General features: G+C 35.2%; 1 long non-coding RNA gene and 1 pseudogene across 3 annotated transcripts; one reads left to right on the forward strand and one right to left on the reverse strand.

The window, feature by feature from the left end:
- Window positions 1–6,440: 6,440 nt before the first annotated feature.
- Window positions 6,441–8,437, forward strand: LOC125203899 (annotated as a pseudogene).
- A 529-nt stretch (window positions 8,438–8,966) lies between these two features.
- LOC125200975 lies at window positions 8,967–14,691 on the reverse strand. Of its 3 annotated transcripts, XR_007172818.1 has the most exons (8): window positions 12,880–13,689; window positions 11,215–11,279; window positions 10,070–10,124; window positions 9,946–9,975; window positions 9,577–9,708; window positions 9,441–9,499; window positions 9,277–9,351; window positions 8,967–9,171 (listed from the first exon to the last, which is right to left on the reverse strand). It is a non-coding gene; the product is annotated as an uncharacterized LOC125200975 (long non-coding RNA). The 3 variants fall into 3 exon arrangements; XR_007172819.1 differs by lacking the exons at window positions 11,215–11,279; window positions 12,880–13,689 and adding an exon at window positions 14,597–14,691; XR_007172817.1 differs by lacking the exon at window positions 11,215–11,279.
- Between the last annotated feature and the right edge of the window lie 4,036 nt (window positions 14,692–18,727).

Below are 18,727 nucleotides of genomic sequence, written 5' to 3' on the forward strand. Positions count from 1 at the left end.
ATACTATTTTTATTAAGTAATAAAAGTTTTTATTCATTATTTTCTAACTATCAATAACACAAACATGTATATAGTCACTGAATAGTATACAAAAAATTAAGTACCACTTGTCTTGCAAGGGGGTGATCAATTGTTAACTACAACTAATTTAAGGCCATAGGATTTTAGAAAACGTGTGGTCTATAATTTGCCACGATGTAATTTTCGTTTTTATTAATAAAATAAAAAAACTCCAAATTAGGGTTTTGGATGAAAATGTCAATATAGTGTTTGAAAATATCAACACAACGCTTTGAGAATGTCAACACAATGCTTCAAGAATGTTAACACATTGCTTATATTGACATATTTTGTATAGTATGTTGACATTTTTGCTTTACGAAAAAAAATTAAAAAATTTCAATTTTTTTTTCAAATTTTGATGTCGGAACATATGCATGTAGGATATCGTTGGAATCCTTATGAAATTATCTTTAATTTGATATATGTTATATGAATTTAAACTTTTGGGATTTATTTTAAAAGTTAGTTATAACTAAACATGTAGTTAATTGACATTAATACCTCTATTGATATTTTTTGGAATTAATCCTATGGTCTTATTGACGTTTTTCGTTGATCGTATTGAAATTTAGGGATTAATGATCTAAGCCCTTAATTTGAATATCTAATGGCAATTATTTAATTGTAGTTAGCAATTAAGTTATGATTTAGCAATATAACACTCCCCTGTCTCGTAATATATTCAGTATCAGAAAAATTAAATATTTACTAAGTTATATTTTTTTGATATTACAATAAATTCGGTTTAATTTAATTTAGTTTGCATGTCTAATTTAGTTGTTGGATCATTGAGATTGGGTGAAGGCATGGGCCGTGTAAGGTAGGCCCATGAAAATAGGCTAGTATCTGAACATGACAAATTCTAAAGCCTAATTTAGACGATGTCAGATATCTAAACATGCTCTGCGCCGTTTCATAAGCCCTAAACTTATCAAAATTTACAATTTTGGGATTTCTGATTTTTTTAGTAGTAATATATCATTTTTACGTATGAGTAGTTAAAAATGAAAACAAAAGAGAAAGACATAAAAAAAAAAAAAAAATACTCCCTCTTTTCTCTAAGAATATGCATTTTAAGATCGATACGAGTTTTAATGCAAAATTGATAAAGTAAGAGAGAAATAAAGAAAAAGTAATTAAAGTATTTTTTAGTGGAAAATGAGTCTCACCTCATTAGAAATAAAATAGTTACCGAAATTGGAAAGTGCATATTTTTGTAAAATGAACTAAAAATGAAAGTTTGTATATTCTTATGGGACGGAGAGAGTAAATAAAAAACCCTTTCAAATAAACCATACCGAGAATAAATTGTTTAAAATAATGTAAAATTTTATATAAAATCGAATCCAAATTTTAAAAATTATAGCTTATCATCTCAAATGTTTGAGATAATAGCTTACCATATCAAATTGTTCGATTTTTTTGAAACAAAAGAAAAAAGTTTTAAAAACAAAAACAAACTATGATTTGAAACTATATATTGTGTTTACATTTGATATCATTTTACCGACCGTTGATTAATTTTCATTGAAACAATTAGTCAATGCAATCAATTGCAAATTGAAATTCCCTCTCTGAATATAGTGCAGAAGTATAGATTTCAAATTTAACGGACGGATGAAACATATATAAAAATGAGTTACACGTGATCTATAAATAAAAGATGACTAAATAAATATAAACATTTTGCTTATAACGAGATTCTAACCTAAAATTGAAATTCATAACTAAATTATTTAAATCCTTGTAAATCTTCGTGATTGGAGAAAAAAAATGATTCTCCTTTTTTAACTATATTAATCATTCTCATTGGATGGTTGAGTATATATATTAAATTAGGGTAGAACATAAAAGTACTCTAGTCTTAATCACAGTATATACTTTTTTGGATTATAGTTCGTGTGGTACTGTATAAAATTTGCAGCCCACTACGATATTTAGCATCAAACCATTTGAAAATTACAACCTAGTCAAACAAATCTTTATGCCTAGGTTTGAAGTTTGAACACTCTAAGAAACAGACCATTCATACGCGTCCAATCAACATCTAATGAATACTAAGTCATTTGATCTTATCTTATAATATTGTGACAATTAAAGAGTTAAAATCTTCAAACTTTTTAATTAATGGAAAATGAAATTTCTAAATAGCCCCACGAGGAAGAATATTACTGAAATAGACTATAGTTTTATGTATCTTCAAACTTCTTAATGGAAAATGAACTTTCTAAATGGTACAACTTCCCCACGAGGAAGAATATTAGTACTAAAATAGACTTTAGTTTTATGTATCTTCAAATATGGTCCTTGTATACAACAAATAAAAACCTAATTTTAAATAAATAAAAATATGAATTAATATTTTCTTCGTCTCACTAAAAATGACATAATTTTGTACATTGTAATGAAGAAAATAAGTACTCCGTATTTAGTGTTCAATTTCCACTTGATTAATTTAGCACAAATACACCATCACATGAATTTCCAGAAATTCAGTACGAATTCAAAGACAAATCTCCATCTTTTACGCGTTGTATTTTGCTTTTTGATGACTTTGGTTCAAGAAGATTATAAAATAGAAAATTTTGTAAGTGGAAATCATGAATAATAAATACTTATTTTAGTTATTTTGATCAAGTGGTCAATATCAAAATTGTGTTTCGTCCCAAAATTGTGTTTCGGCAATTCATCATCCAACGACTTACTCGATCTATACCAACAACCATCGATGTGATTTATTTTTATTTCTTTATTTATCTTCCCAATAGTAGTATAAGCTTAACATGATGATTAGCTTACTAAACCAACACCTAATCTAGCTTTAATTGGACGGCCCCCGTGCTAACGTCTTCGAATTGATTTTGTGACATTAATCACCATGTTGAATTTCGAAGCACCTTTATTCCTAGATAATAGTCTTCCTAATAATATAATTACAAGGTTCATTTTAATCATATGTGAATTTTATAAATTACTACTACATATGAAAATTAATCGAATATTAGTTTTGTTTTTATACTAATATTAGTTTTATAATTGTATAATATTCATCTGTTCGTGAATATGAGTCTCATTTCTTTTCGGCGCGATTTAAGATATGTTAAAAAAATGAGTGAGAAAAAGTTAAGGGGCATATATTATGATTCTCACCTGTATATATTAGTTTTAAATTAAATGTGTGTAATGAGTTAGTAAAATCTGAGACATATCATTACTAGGGATTCATACTCGCGAAAAGATGGAGTATTTATGAACAATTTAATAGTAATATACATTTCCTAAAAATAGAAAAGTGAAGTTGAAATTTTAATGCAAGCTTTTATATTTATGATAAAATGAGATTTTATTTTACAAACGAAGTATTAATTAATTTGAATATACCACTTACCTTAATACAAATAACTATATACATTACTTATATAATTAGCTATTTGTGAAAGATAATTTTGCATTTCTAAGAAAAATCAGAATCAGGTTTGGGGGCCGGCTTATAAAAATGGAAAAATCGACAACGTAACCTAAGTTGAGTAACTAGAACATTGAAGAAGCATTAAATTAATTAAAGTGAAACGTAGAAATCAAAAGAGAGAGATAAAGTTTTAATTGGCGAAGTCAAAATAGATGTAGTGAACCCTAATCAATTAAAATTCCCAATTAATTATTATCAATCGGGATTTGTACTTTTTAGTGTATAAAATTATTTATTTATTTGTTAATATATACTTAGTAAATGCTAGCATCTAGGCCCGTCAAAATGGATACTGGGTATTGGATACCCAATATCCGAACCCGAAAAATCAGGTAGTTGGATACCCAAAACCCAAAAAATCGGGTTTCGGATCGGGATCGGGTATTGAGAATTTTGGTTTTTCGGGTATCGGGTAGTAATTGGATACCCAAAACCCAAAAAATCGGATTTCGGATCGGGATCGGGTATTGAGAATTTTGGTTTTTCGGGTATCGGGTTACCCGATCGGGTATACCCGAATTATCTGATTTTTTTAAAAATTAATATATAATGAATTTATTTAATTTTCAACAATTTAAGTAATTAAATATTAAACATGAGCGCCGACTATTCCTACTTCCTATTACTAATCATATTTTAAATAATTAAACAATAAACATTAGCCGACTAATCCTATACCTAACCATATTTTAAATAATTAAATATTAGGGTTAATGAGTTACTGACTGCACAGAGACGCCGTCGCCTTCTTTCCCACTCCCGCTCTATCCCTCCGCCGCCGCCGTCTCCTCTCCCAGCGCCGCAACATCTCTCCCTTCTCCTGCTCTCTCGCCTTCGCCGCAGCCCATACTGCCCAGCCACCGCCACCACCGCTGCCGCTCTCTACCTCCGTCAGCTCTCTCGCCTTTTTGTGGACTTTTGATATTATCAATTTTGAATCTTTGATGGTTATTGTAGATGGATGTTATTGTTAGATGTTATGAATTGTGAAGGTTTTTGTCTTATTGAACTTATGAATCATTGAATTGTGATGTTTGTTACAGACGAAGTTTGAACTTAAGAGTGTGATGTTTATTGAGTTAATTGTGGATGGATCAAAGTCTTTTTTTTTAATATATGTTACAACTAAAGAATTTTTTGTTTCTAAAATTGTATAGTTGTTTTCTCTTAAATACAATTTCAAGTTTGTATTAAATTAGACTTACACGTTAATATTTCTAAAAGTTTGAAGTCAATATTTTTTTTTTGAAAAAAAGTCAAAATTGGAATTGAAATCCGGACTGGATACCCGATCATTCGGGACTAGATACCCGAGTCGGGTAATTGGGTACCCGAAATAAAATTCGAATCGGGCATCGGATACTATATTTTGAGAAATTCAGAATGGGTACCCGAAATTTTCGGATCGGGTATCCGCGGATACCCGATTTGACAGACCTACTAGCATCAATTATTAGATGATTGAGACTTGAGAGACTGGTTCAAATTAGTATACTTGCCGTCTTTCTTCGAAATTGGAGCTCGTGGTCGTGGATATAATATTATCACTACAATCTAGTAGTATAAAATTTGTTCAAGTAATTGACTTGGATAAGATTTTTTAACTCATGATCATCTTAAATAAACTACTATTAATTTGTTATTTATTAATTTAACTAGTAAAAGTGCATCAAGTTGATTTACTAAATTATTCATCATATTAATGCATATATAAAGTCTCATTAATTAGGTAAAAAGTGTGTAATTTGTAGAGTTTCTTAAGCTTTTTTCTCTACATATACTCGTCTTTCCTTTTTCTTTTCAAGAGCAAGGTATAAAAAAACCACAGAGTTTGTTTTACTGTTTAAATGATTAGTGAGAGTTGTGCTTGTGAAGATTCTATGTAATTAGTTTCTTGAAGATAATTGCTTAAGTGAGTGATTACATGCGTTTGCCATATAAAATGTTAAAAGAAGTAGTGGAGTACTATTTTTTTTATATTAATTTTCCAACTAATCACGACATGCATCAATTAATTAATAATAATAAAAATGATAATACTAATCTTTTATATAAAAAAACTCTAATAATATTTGGAAACAATTACTATTATATCCCAATTTGTCGCAATAAACTGTTACAAATAATATTCAACTAAAGTATACACAATTGAAATCATTGGAAAGACTAATAGTAATGTACTATTCCACTAAAATAAAGTGGTAAATGGTGTGTTGTCGTCAAATTATTTGTTGGACGCGTTTATACAATTTTACAACTACTTCATTAATTATAAGTTGAATGGTCCATGCATGTTTGCATCAATATAAAGTTGAATGGTCCATGTATGCATCAATCTATTGTTCAATACTAGCTATATAAGTAATTATATATCGTTCGTTCGATTTCAAAGATTATATATGATGGTTGAATATATATTATATTTATTTTATGAATTGAATTTTATAATTTATTCTGAACAAATAATTATATCAAACTGAGTTTTAGTCACACTTCTAACTAAAATAATTTCATAATTTAATATATACAAATAATCACACAATACGTCATAGTACCCCTCTTCTTAAAATAATTTCACAATCATATCTAATGTCATATGAATAATAACTATAAGTTAATAAATCATTACTACAACTTCCTCCTTTGAATTAAAGTAATAGTAGTATCATAAAATGAATAATTATATAATAACGAGTCATAACTAGCGATCCACCTAAGATCCACCTAGTAGTACAGATTGAAATGTAAAATGTAGGTGTTTGTGAATGCATTAATAAATAAGAAGGTTCCGTGACGTAAATAATAGTCCACGGTTTGAATTAATAATGAATTCAATTCCAACTATCCAAACATTTTTCTATATATACTAATCCCAACTAAACAATATGGCCATAATCAACCAAACAAAATGGCTTCATTCACTCTCTCAATTCATCCCACCACCACTCTCCACACCATCACCACTGCCACCGCCACCAAACCCCGCCGCCGCAGCTATAACATCTCATGCAAATCATCAAACAACGATCATCAAGAATCCCCTCTCCCCTCCAAATTCGACAGAAGAAACCTACTAATCGGTCTCGGCGCCGGACTCTACGGCGCCACCACCCTCGCCACCTCCCCCTTCTCCTTCGCCGCCCCGATCTCCGCCCCCGACGTCACCCAATGCGGCCCCGCCGACCTCCCCGCCGGCGCCACCCCCACCAATTGCTGCCCGCCCTTCACCGGAGAAATCATCGACTTCGAATTCCCCCCGCCGCCGGCCAAGCTCCGCGTCCGCCCCGCCGCCCACCTGGCCGATGACGCGTACATCGCGAAATTCAACAAAGCCGTCGAGCTTATGCGCGCCCTCCCCGATGATGATCCCCGCAGTTTTAAGCAGCAGGCCAACGTCCACTGCGCTTACTGCGATGGCGCGTATGACCAAGCCGGGTTTCCCGACCTCGAGCTGCAGGTAACGGCTTCAGCTCCTCTTTCTTTTTTAATTTATTTTAAAATAAGTAAAATTAATAAAAAATTATCTTCGGTCCTTACTAAGTTAATATTTTTTAAATTATAAAATTACTAATATTTTTTTCTGCGTCCGCTTCTGTGGTGCAGGTCCACAACTCATGGCTCTTCTTCCCTTTCCACCGCTACTACCTCTACTTCTACGAGCGGATCCTCGGGAAACTCCTCGGCGACCCTACCTTCGCGATGCCCTACTGGAACTATGACGCGCCACGTGGAATGCCGATCCCGTCCATGTACGCAAACCCTAAATCTGCCCTCTACGACCCGCTCCGCGACCGGGCCCACCAGCCGCCCACGCTCATCGACCTCAACTACAACGGTACCGACCCGAGCACCACACCGGACCAACAGGCGTAGACGAACCTAACCGTCATGTACCGACAGATGGTGTCGAACTCGAAAACCCCGCGTCTCTTCTTCGGAAGCCCCTACCGCCGCGGCGATGACCCGAACCCGGGCGGTGGGTCCATCGAGGGGATCCCCCACGGCTCGGTGCACGTCTGGACTGGCGACAGGACCCAGCCGAACATCGAGAACATGGGGAATTTCTACTCGGCCGCCCGGGACCCGATTTTCTACGCGCACCACTCCAACATCGACCGGCTGTGGAGCGTGTGGAAAACCCTGGGCGGGCGGCGCGCGGACATCACCAACCCGGACTACCTCAACGCGTCCTTCCTTTTCTACGACGAGGACGCGAGGATGGTCCGGGTCAAGGTCCGGGACTGCCTCGACCCGAGAAAGCTCGGGTACGAGTACCAGGGCGTTGACATACCCTGGCTTAACAGCCGCCCGACTCCCAGGGTTTCTTCAGTTCAGCGGAAACTGAAGAAACTCGGGAGGGCGAACGCGGCCGACTCTCCGGCCCAGTTTCCTGCGAAACTGGACCGGGTTTTAAAAGTGATGGTGAAGAGGCCGAAGACGAAGAGGAGCAGGAAGGAGAAGGATGAGCTCGAGGAGGTATTGGTGATCGAAGGGATCGAGATCGATCGCGATTCCTACGTTAAATTCGACGTCTACATCAACGACGAAGACGACGTTGTGACAACGGCGGATAACACGGAGTTTGCGGGAAGCTTTGTGAATGTTCCGCACAAGCATAAGAATGAGAAGAGGATTAAGACGCAGCTGAGGCTGTCGATTTCGGATATTATGGAAGATCTCGACGCGGAGGATGATGAGCATGTGCTGGTCACGTTGGTGCCGACTAACGGCGGCGACGCCGTCACCATTGGTGGCATCAAGATCGAGCTTGATGACTGATTTTTCAATTTGTAATATCCTTTTTTTTTTCAATAAATTGATAAAAATATTTCATGTGTATTTTTAATGCAATTGATCGTTGATTTTACTGTTGTGTGAAAATGGAATGGAGAAAAGGTGTCGGAATTTATATGTTTGAATATTAATTAGCTGTATTGCAAGGTAATTAATATTCAAAGATTTTGACATTATATTTATAGGGTTTGCCCAAATTAGTACCTCTCACTACTCGTAGCCCACTAAAAATAAAAACATTGCTAAGGACGCTTTTTAGTTAATTTATTTTATGTTTCTAAATATTTCACCAACAATTCAAAAAGCGTTCTTATTAGGTTCTTATTAGGTGTGTCAAATAAATATAAGGACGCAAGTAACAAGCGTTGGCGAATTAATTCTTTTTAAAAGCATCCCCAAATTCTTAGAGACACTATCTAAAAAGCGTCCCTAAATGCTTACTTAGAGACATTAATAAAAAAGCGGTCCCTAAATGTTTAGAGACATAAAGCATCCCTTCAAGCATTTAGAAACACTTTCAAAAAGCATCCTAAACCCAACTTTTGTGTTTAATATCATATTATGTAACATCAAAAGTACTCGACTGCTTTCCTCTTCCTTCAATAAACTTTTGTTCCTAAATTAGTTCAACACCAATTAGTGAATCTCACTAACCAAACACTTACGCATAAATTTTCAACGTACAGTTATTACAATGGAGTTGAATGCCCCATAAAAAAGGCCAAAACAAGCAAAACATACTTGATTCTAACAAATAATAATTTTTTTGAAGTCCCAATCTTCAACCCATCGACATACTGCACGCCTTTCTGTGGTCCACCTCGCAAAAACAGGTTCATAGTGTCCTATCAAGTAAAAAAACAACTAATTTATAATTTATGCTGCAGTGAATAGAGCAGCAGAGATATTTCAGCAGAACACGAACATTAAGTTAGAGTTTAGTGGGGAACCTTGTAGGAAATAAAACAACTTTTGCTTCCATACTTTGATGGAAGGACGCTTGACATGTTGCTGAAATAATGCCTCTGTTCAACAAGAACAAAAATCATAAATATACTATTTCACTATCATAAAAGTATGAAAATAACATACTTAAAAAATTGAACTTTCTTACCCACGAGTTCGATCTTTCACCTATGGAGATCCATAACATATAAGGTGCAAGACTCTAATCTGCAAAAATGGTTACAACACAAAACCCTAAATAACATAAGCAAGATATTACGTGGTACCAAAGTTCAAACTCATACCTTCTTCTACTGCAAATTATGTTGATAGATAATATATAATCCCTTTAGCCGATTCAAGCACACCACGAGAATCACCAACTGAAGCAACAGTTATGACCCGTCCCTTAATTATTACAAAAGTTGTCGATGTTCCTGCAGTTTGGGCAGAGAAAGAATCACCATTAACAAACAAACAATGACTTTGGCAGATAAGTGAAAAACAAAAAATAAAATCTGTAACACCATCAAATAATATAATAGGTCTTGTGTAAGAAAATAGGCCTACAAAGTAAGTGAAAAATGAATCATGTCCAAATTTGATACAAATGACAAGCTCCACAATGATCTACATAAATATGGAACTAGAATAGACATTATAATAAAACTAACCTCCATCAACTCAAACGCAATCCAAAGTACCTACGAAAGAGACAGGGGGCTAGAAGCTTAGAGGCATGAAACGGAAGCTACAAAACATTAGAGTCATGAAAGTGAAGGTACAAAAGTTTCTTACCAGCACCAGGACTAGGGCGCCTGAATATCATGAATTGCCTAGCATCATCACATCTCTGGAAGAAAAGAATAAATTTATGCATCAGAATCTTCTGAAACAACTGTTAAAATGCTATATTGGTCATGCAAGAAACAAGGTTGAGTCAAATCTCAAAATCAGTCCTTATTATCTTGAGATACATGTACTTGCCCCTGTTCTCTTCAACTAATCAATACATTCTTAGCACTCAACATCAAGATAGAAAGTTTATCAGTGTTGAACTCCTCCTCCTCTGTCACGACCGCATTTTTGCTAAGGATAGCGAAAGCGGGTAAATCGCGACTAATAAAAGGATTTAAAGGAATTAGGAAGAAATGAAAATGGAACTTGCACATTGAAAAGTCAAACAATATCATAAGATAGGATCCAAGCATTCAAATACAAGGATTTAAATGACAATAGCATTTCATCAAAATGAATCAGAGTTACGATGTTGAGAGTTTACTATTCTCTCTTAACAAACTGCAGCGGAAAAAGTCCAGAGAACGACTTCGCGTATGAAGACACGAAGCGTCGAGAGATCCACACTTATTTTCTTAAGTAGCATCGACTCTGATCAGCACGCCTCCGCCCTTTTGCTTAAATCTCCACGTTTATAAATACATGCAGGGCTGAGTACAGAGTACCCAGTGGACACATGCCGAAAACAAAACATACAATATATAGTTGTCATCCATCCACAGTATCACACGGGGATTTTTCTTAAAAGGCCCGAGCATACTAAATTCTTTTGTGAGCTAAAAGTTCGATTGATCAATCTAAGTTCTCCAAATCACTCGCCAAATCTGAGAATCGTGTACCGTGAAGGTGGCCACCTTCAGCGGACACATCGCCGGCCAACAAGCTGATGGCTCACGGCTCTCGTGCACATTATTCCGAACAGGATTTGCGGTCCTATTGGGAACCGAATTCGTTAGACTCGGGCTGGCATCGCCAAAACCCGCGGGTTACAACCCCAACAGATAGGCCTCAAAACAAACATTTTATGGCATGACAACAACTTTAAAATAATCACTGCTTCATTTTTGAGAAAATGATTTTTCATAACTTCAAAAGTATTTGCTTTATATCCACACTATAGTGCTGGATATTAAAAGAAAGCCCACCTGATATGCTTATCTCCAAATAACAACTCTAGTGTTGGCCTCACTTTGCCCTCGAGCAAAATATCCTTTGAAAATAAATAGCGTAGCACGCTAATTAGTACTTGAAATATTTCTCGTGAGAAACAATGCATGCATCCTAATGGATAGCACCTATATCTTAGTCTCGGCTTATAGGATTTCTAATCCTACCTCGGGCTTCACTACTTCATAAGGTTTGATTATTCACTTCACTAATTTCGGGGAAATCTCTATTTTCTCGAAGATAATCACTTGGGTATTTATTTACTACAGTATGGATTCATGGAAAATCTCTCTCTAAATCATTTCTTTGAATTTTCTTAAGGCTGCCCACTCGCTCCTCCAACTTCAATATTTTCCATCTTCGAAAACTTAGTAAATTATTCGGGAATTAATTGATTGAGCTCCAACTCAAGTCCTTAAATTAAATTCCAATCCAACATAAATAATTCTTGGCCCAATTACTAATTTAGGACAACACGCCTCTTTAGTTAAATTTCAGTCCAAATCCTCCACTAATAAAATGGCCCAACTCATAATTTGCTTACTGGCCCAATTTTAACTAAAACACTTCAGCCCATACTTTTAATTCCTCCGGCCCAACTATATCCTTTCAATTACTATGGCCCAATTAAAAAAAAATAAGACTGGCCCAATATACTCCTTTTCCTTCTTCTTCATCGTGAATTTCCTTTCTCTTCACCTTCTCAAATTGAGATCCCCAATTTAGGAAATCAGCGGCGCCGATTCCGCCGCCAATACTCCTTCGGCCGGCGTCACAGGGTCGCCAGCGACTCGTGCCAGCACCCTCCATCTCCGCCCAGCTCTCTCGGCGTCGAGCTCTTTCTCGCTGTCCAGCTCCACCACCGTTGGCTGTCCATCACCGATCGAATCGCCGGCGCTCCCTATCGCCGGTGATTCTCATCGGTCCTCTCTCTCCGTTTCTCATTCACCACCGAGTTTTCTCTCTCCCTCGGTGACTCCGTAACCATCCTCCGATCTCTCTGCCGGATCAGAGGCGGTCGAATCCAGCGCCGCCTCAGCTGCCTCTTCCTCGTGACTGCAGGAACACCTCCGGTGACATCACTGCCTTCGTCGAGCTGGCGTCCAGCGGCTGTCCTTGCCGTTATCGCTGCTCCCTGCCGCTCGCCTCCTCCGTCGAGCCTCTCGTCGGCTGCGGGTCTCTGGTTGTTGACGAGGAGTTTCCCAGCGCCCCTCGCGATGGCCTCTGTCGAGCTCTCCGGCGCTCCGCCGTCGCTCGACCATCGCCAGACAGCTCCCCGTATACTAAGCTAAGTCTTCTAACTTAGCTATTTTACTTAGTCCTCTTAAGGGCAGTAGCTATGTGTGCTAAGTTCAAAAGTTGGATTCTTGAGATGAGTTCTCATCCTTAACTGTTACTTGATGGAGAGAGTTCTCTTATTTCTTTGAAAGGTGCATTGCTACTGTCTTATGTTCATGAGCAGCCTATTTCTTATTATTGCAAGTCCTTATGTGTTGATGCTGCTGGGTTCCATCGTTGCTTGGCTAACCATGCTTTACAAATTCCCACTAATTGTTGAGGCTAGTTCTAAGTTTTCATCTAGAGCTTGCTATGTTGAAGTCTATATGAATGCTATTTACGTAAAGGATGTTGGGGAGAATTACCTTGCTTTGGTGATTCCTTAATTGTTGGGCAGCTCAAGAGCTTCCTCCCTCTCCTCTCATTCCTTGCTACTCTTTCCAGAGAAGTTTCTAAGTGGTAAAAAGGTGAAGCAAGAGGTGTGGTATGGCTCTTTATATAGCCAACTCTTTTGACTTGCTGGGGAAGATACCAAATTCTCTTTTGAGCTAATTGTTCATCTCTCTTTTTGAATCTTGATAAAGGCTTCCTTACCTTGTTGGTGAAAGTCTTGGGAGGTGTTATACTTGGTGATCAAGTTTCTTAATTGACCATGTGGTAGAAAAGGACTTTTCACTCTTTAGATTAAGGGGATGACTCATCATTCTTTATCCAATTGTCATTACATCCACTTTGGGAAGATTTGAGATATCTTATTCATTGTCTCCTTGCAAACACTCTTGCAAATCTTTAAATGGCTCCTTACCATTTTCTTGAATACCATTTTTCATTGGTTTTTGTTGAAGAAGGAATCTAACTATTTTGGGAATTTCCTTGGCAGGTTAAGAGACAACTCATGCTATCTCGAAGAGACTACTAATTGACCTCTTGGCATGGAGTGGGGATCAAGAATCGAGATGTGTGTAGAGAGGATCCTCAATGAAGATTTAGCAAATCCCTACTTTTGTTTCTTTACTTCATTTAGCTTTCTTAGGAAATTTCTTTTGTAAAGTAGATATATCTTCTCTACTTGTTCCAGCACCGATATCCATGTAATCTTTTTCATGAAAGGTAGTTCTCCTATATTGTAAGGTATACCTCCAACCTTTCTTCTTTTGAATAAATTTCAATAACACTTGCACACCTATTTATGTGAAATTCTTGGCATTCTCCTTTCTCTTCCTCCAACCATTGTAGTTTATAAACTTGAAATTCCTTACACTTTAATTCCATATTGTATAAGAACCAAACATAACTTAATTCCTTTACTCATGATAAAATCAACTTAACATAGATTCGATCATCTCTTCGTCCAATTTTTTTTTATACTCCAAAAATCTATGCAAGAAAACTCGGGGTGTTACATCCTCATTCTCCACCTGTAAAAGTTGTCCAAGGTAAACTAAACAAATGTCCAATTGCTACAAAGGTTCAAAAAAACAGCTGAAACAATGTCATATAGGATTGCAATTTACAAGAGCATCTTCATCCATTGGCAGACCGTAAAAAAGGAAAAAAATAACAAAAATATTTAAAATAATTGAAATAAAAATCATGATGGTCCAGAAAGCTTCTTAGTTACACATCATGGTTAAAATATTGAATCGAAACATCCATATAATTAGATAAATATGAAAACTTTCAACTGCCAGTAATAAATTTCAAATATAAGACAAATCCAGAGAAAAAAATTCAAATGCATGTACAATGCTCCAAATTACAGGATGTAGCCCGATTAGAACTCTTACAACAATTCAGCAAACTCTAAAAATCAATAAGTGCAACAAAAAAAAAAAATCGAAACAAACAGATAAAAATTTCCTATAAATCAACTAAATCCACTACATTTACATTCAAAAAAATTAAAATAACTCAAATAGATAAACTCATGTAAATTGAGTGATTGTTACCTGAGGAAATCGGAACAAACAGACAGAAATATCCTATAAAACTTTAAATCTCCTAAATCCACTACAATTTCAATAAAAACGATAAAAATAACTCAAATAGATAAACTCATGTAAATGAGTGATTGTTACTCACGGTGGCGGAACGACGGTGTTGCGCGGTTGGGATGCAGCCAGGGCTTTGGGCGGCGGCGTTGGGGTGAGTGGGAGGGGGGAGAGAGAGAGAGAGCCGATTTGTTGTTTTAATCCCTAGCATTTTTATTGATTTTACAATTTACAATTAGATATGCTTAATTAGGGATATAACTTAGAAGTAAAAAAAAATTATTAGTGAAATTAGAGACGCAACCACATTTTGCGTCCTAAATGATAATGATTTTAAACGTGCAATGTTAATTCTGTCTTATATCAGATTTGTTTATCAAATGCTCGCAATAATTTTGGATATAATCATCTGTGATTTTATTCATGGAAAGCTTAAATCAATTGAAAATTTTATTTCTATTTTCGTGATCTTCTAATCACCAGCAAAATATTGACTATTGGTGAAACTATATCATAACGATTATTAAATCATTGCATAAAAGTTACAGAGTTATAAAATAAACTTTTATTATCTAAGATATTTAATATCCCTATGATAATAATTGATAGCTACTGCATATAGAAAACCAATTAAACAATTAAAAACAAGTCTATATCAATAGAGGTGATACATCTCTAATTTAAACACTTCGATGCGTCTCTAATTTAAGGACGCTTATTTTTGCATCACAAATTTTAGTTATTTATATAAAGTTCCCAACGCAAGCACCTGCGTCCCTAATTTTGCGGCCTTATAATATATACTCCCTCCGTCCCGGCTAAAATGACACATTGCTTAGCCGGCACGGGATTTTAGGAGTTATTGGTTAAAGTGTTTAATTGGAGAGAGAAAATGTGAGTGTAAGTATAAAAATAGAGAGAGAAAGAAAGATGAATATTTTAATAGGAGTGATAAAAAGTGGCTGGGTATATTAATTGGAAAGAGAAAGTTTCCAAAAGAGGAAATATGTCATCTTAATTGGGACAAACTAAAAAGGAAAACGTGTCATCTTAAGCGGGACGAAGAGGGTATTTGTTATAGTGGCCGTACGGTTCGAAGACATTGTGACTTTCAATGGTCTAATTAATCACTTGGTATTACTTTTTGTGTTTATTAGATTGCTCATATTATATGTAATGAAAATAGACAAAATTGATTTTGTTTGAAAGTTTTATGATAAATTCACATGCACGTGAAATTTGACATAGAGATAGTTACGTATATAAGTAAAAAATTATTTGGTCCATCGTTCATCTAGATAATTCAGACGGAAGCATTTATAGGAAGATCAAAAGTAGAGTCAGCTGCTGCTTCAATCTTCATGTCGCGCGTAAGCGGTTCTGTACTTCAATATCACAAAATTGCAGCGAGAGGATGCGATGGTATTCATGCCTTTTTATCTTGGTATTGTGTCTTCAGGATTAACTCTACCGTCCAAATAGTAGAGCACAAGGAAGCGTTCCGCACATCAAACGCCTTGGAAATTATGAGAGGGTATGGTATTCTTTCTAAGTTTTGATCCTCAGAGAACATGTATTGTTTGTGCCAAATACTGAGTTCAACTTCATTTTTGCGGTTTTCGGTGTATAACAAGTATGACATTGTCATTGATGCAACAAACAACGTACCCAGTCGTTACATGATCAATGATTGTTGTGTTGTGTTGGGAAATTAGGTGAGCAGTTGCTTATTTATGTACTATTTCTCTTGGACAATTAATTATGCAGAATGCATGGTATTGCTTTTCTCTTTTTATCTGTCGCTTAGATATTTGTTTGTGGTCTGAACTTATAACTTTTGTCAATTCAATTCACTTCTTATCATTCAATGTTGTGACATGGACCTTGAAGTGCAAATATCATTCTATATTAGGCTATGAACTTTTTCATGATACGATTTGATTTCTTCTCAAAAGCCATAATGTTATGTTGCCTGATCTTGTTTATTTGCATATGGACCTATGCTCTACTGACCAAATATTTTAGGGAAGGATGCTTCTGTTTGATGCACTATCTGCTCGACTTCGTGTTGTACGTCTTAGTCTTGTTCTTACCATTCAATGTAAACTATTCATTTACTCAGCTTTAGCATTAAGAAGCTGTAAATTCCTCAAAAAAATCAAATCATCTTTTTACAATAATTACTAATCTATAAAAGATCTAATTTTTTTCCTAACTTTTGTCCCTTCATTTTAAAGGTCAAGAGGAAGGTCGTGCCTGACAGCTCAGCAGGAACTTAAGGAATTAATGCTCCTGCCTCAGGCCGACTTAGATCCTTTTGTGCGAGCTGAAATAAGAGAGGAATTGCGCCAAGAATTTCACCAAGAACTACGACAAGAGGTGCAAGAGATAGTGAAGGAGATCGTGATGACGTCGCACAAGTCCAGCCACTTTTCTGATTCAGCAAGTATATGATTAACACACGTACCAGAGAGATGATGAAAGAGATCATGATGACATCGCACAAGTCCAGCCACATTTCTGATTTAGCAAGTATATGATTGACACACATATCACAAACTTGATATGATGTACAGATGTAGGATTTCTTTTGAACGTCATACTTCTGTTACCTTAACTACTTTGATCTCCAATCATTACAAGTTCTGGATTTAATGTTTATATAATAGATTTAATGTTTATCTAGTCGATTTTATATTTGCTAGTTATTGATTTTATGTTTATTCGAATATATAGGTTAAATAATGATTAAAATAGAATATAAATTGATCCACCAGATTATTGACAGAGTACGGCGTCACTAATTTTTGAATATGCAACACCAGATTTAGTGACGGATATAAAGGCAGTAGTCTCTAATGCTGCCTTCCAAACGCAACCCCCATTAAGTTTTGTGAAGGCATATTCTGTCAGTGAAGTTGTCGCTAAATTTAGGGACGGTCAAATCCGTCTCTAAAAGATTTTACTGACAAACTTTTTAATTACAGTTTCAATCTGACCTTAATCCGTCGCTAACACTATTTAGTGACGGAAATTTGCTGATTAGGACCGGTATAATCCGTCTCTAAATGTGTAATTTTTTGTATTTGTTTTATATTTATGATAAAAATGAGGTTTTATTTTACAAACGAACTAGTATTAATTTGAATATACCGTTGACCTTATACAAATGACTATATACATTACTTATATAATTAGCTATTTATGAAAGATAATTTTGCATTTCTAAGAAAATCAGAATCAGGCTGGGGGCCGGCTAATAAAATTGGAAATCGACAACGTAACCTAAGTTGAGTAACTAGAAAATTGAAGAAGCATTAGATTAATTAAAGTGAAACGTAGAAATCAAAAGATATATATATAAAGTTTAATTGGCGAAGTCAAAATAGATGTAGTGAACCCTAATCAATTAAATTTTCCAATTAATTATTATTGATCGGGATTTGTACTTTTTAGTGTATAAAATTATTTATTTATTTGTTAATAGTAAATGCTAGGATCAATTATTAGATGATTGAGAGACTGGTTCAAATTAGTATACTTGCCGTCTTTCGTCGAAATTGGAGCTCGTGGTGGTGGATATAATATAATGACTACAATCTATAAACTTTGTTAATAATTGACTTTTAGATTTGTTGGATAAGATTTTCCAACTCATGATCATCTTAAATAAACTATTGATTTGTTATTTATTAATTTAACTATTAATGCATAAATTAAGTCTCATTAATTAGGTAAAAATTGTGTAATTTGTAAAGTTTCTTAAGCTTTTTTCTCTACATGTTCTCGTCTTTCCCTTTTCTTCTAGAGAAAGGTATAAAAAACCACAAAGTTTGTTTTACAGTTTAAATGATTTAGTGAGAGTTGTGCTTGTGGAGATTCTATGTAATTAGTAGTTTCTTGAAGATAATTGCTTAATTAAGTGAGTGATTTCATGCGTTTGTCATATAAAATGTTAAAAGTAGTGGAGTACTCCCTCCGTTTCGCTATAGTTGAAGCGAAACTTTTCGGCACGGAGTTTTAGAAATGAATATTGAGTGTGTTAAATAAATAGATAAAGAAGTAAGAGAGAGGAAAAGGTAGAGAGAATAAAGTATAAAGTGAATAAAATAGAGAGAATAAAACAAGAGAGAGTAAAATAAGAAAGAGAAAAAAAAAGTTACTCCCCATATAAGGAAATGACTCAAATATAAAGAAACTTTCCGAAATAGTAAAATGGCTC

This window comes from Salvia hispanica, chromosome 1 (genome assembly GCF_023119035.1).
Source record: "Salvia hispanica cultivar TCC Black 2014 chromosome 1, UniMelb_Shisp_WGS_1.0, whole genome shotgun sequence".
Lineage (NCBI taxonomy): Eukaryota > Viridiplantae > Streptophyta > Magnoliopsida > Lamiales > Lamiaceae > Salvia > Salvia hispanica.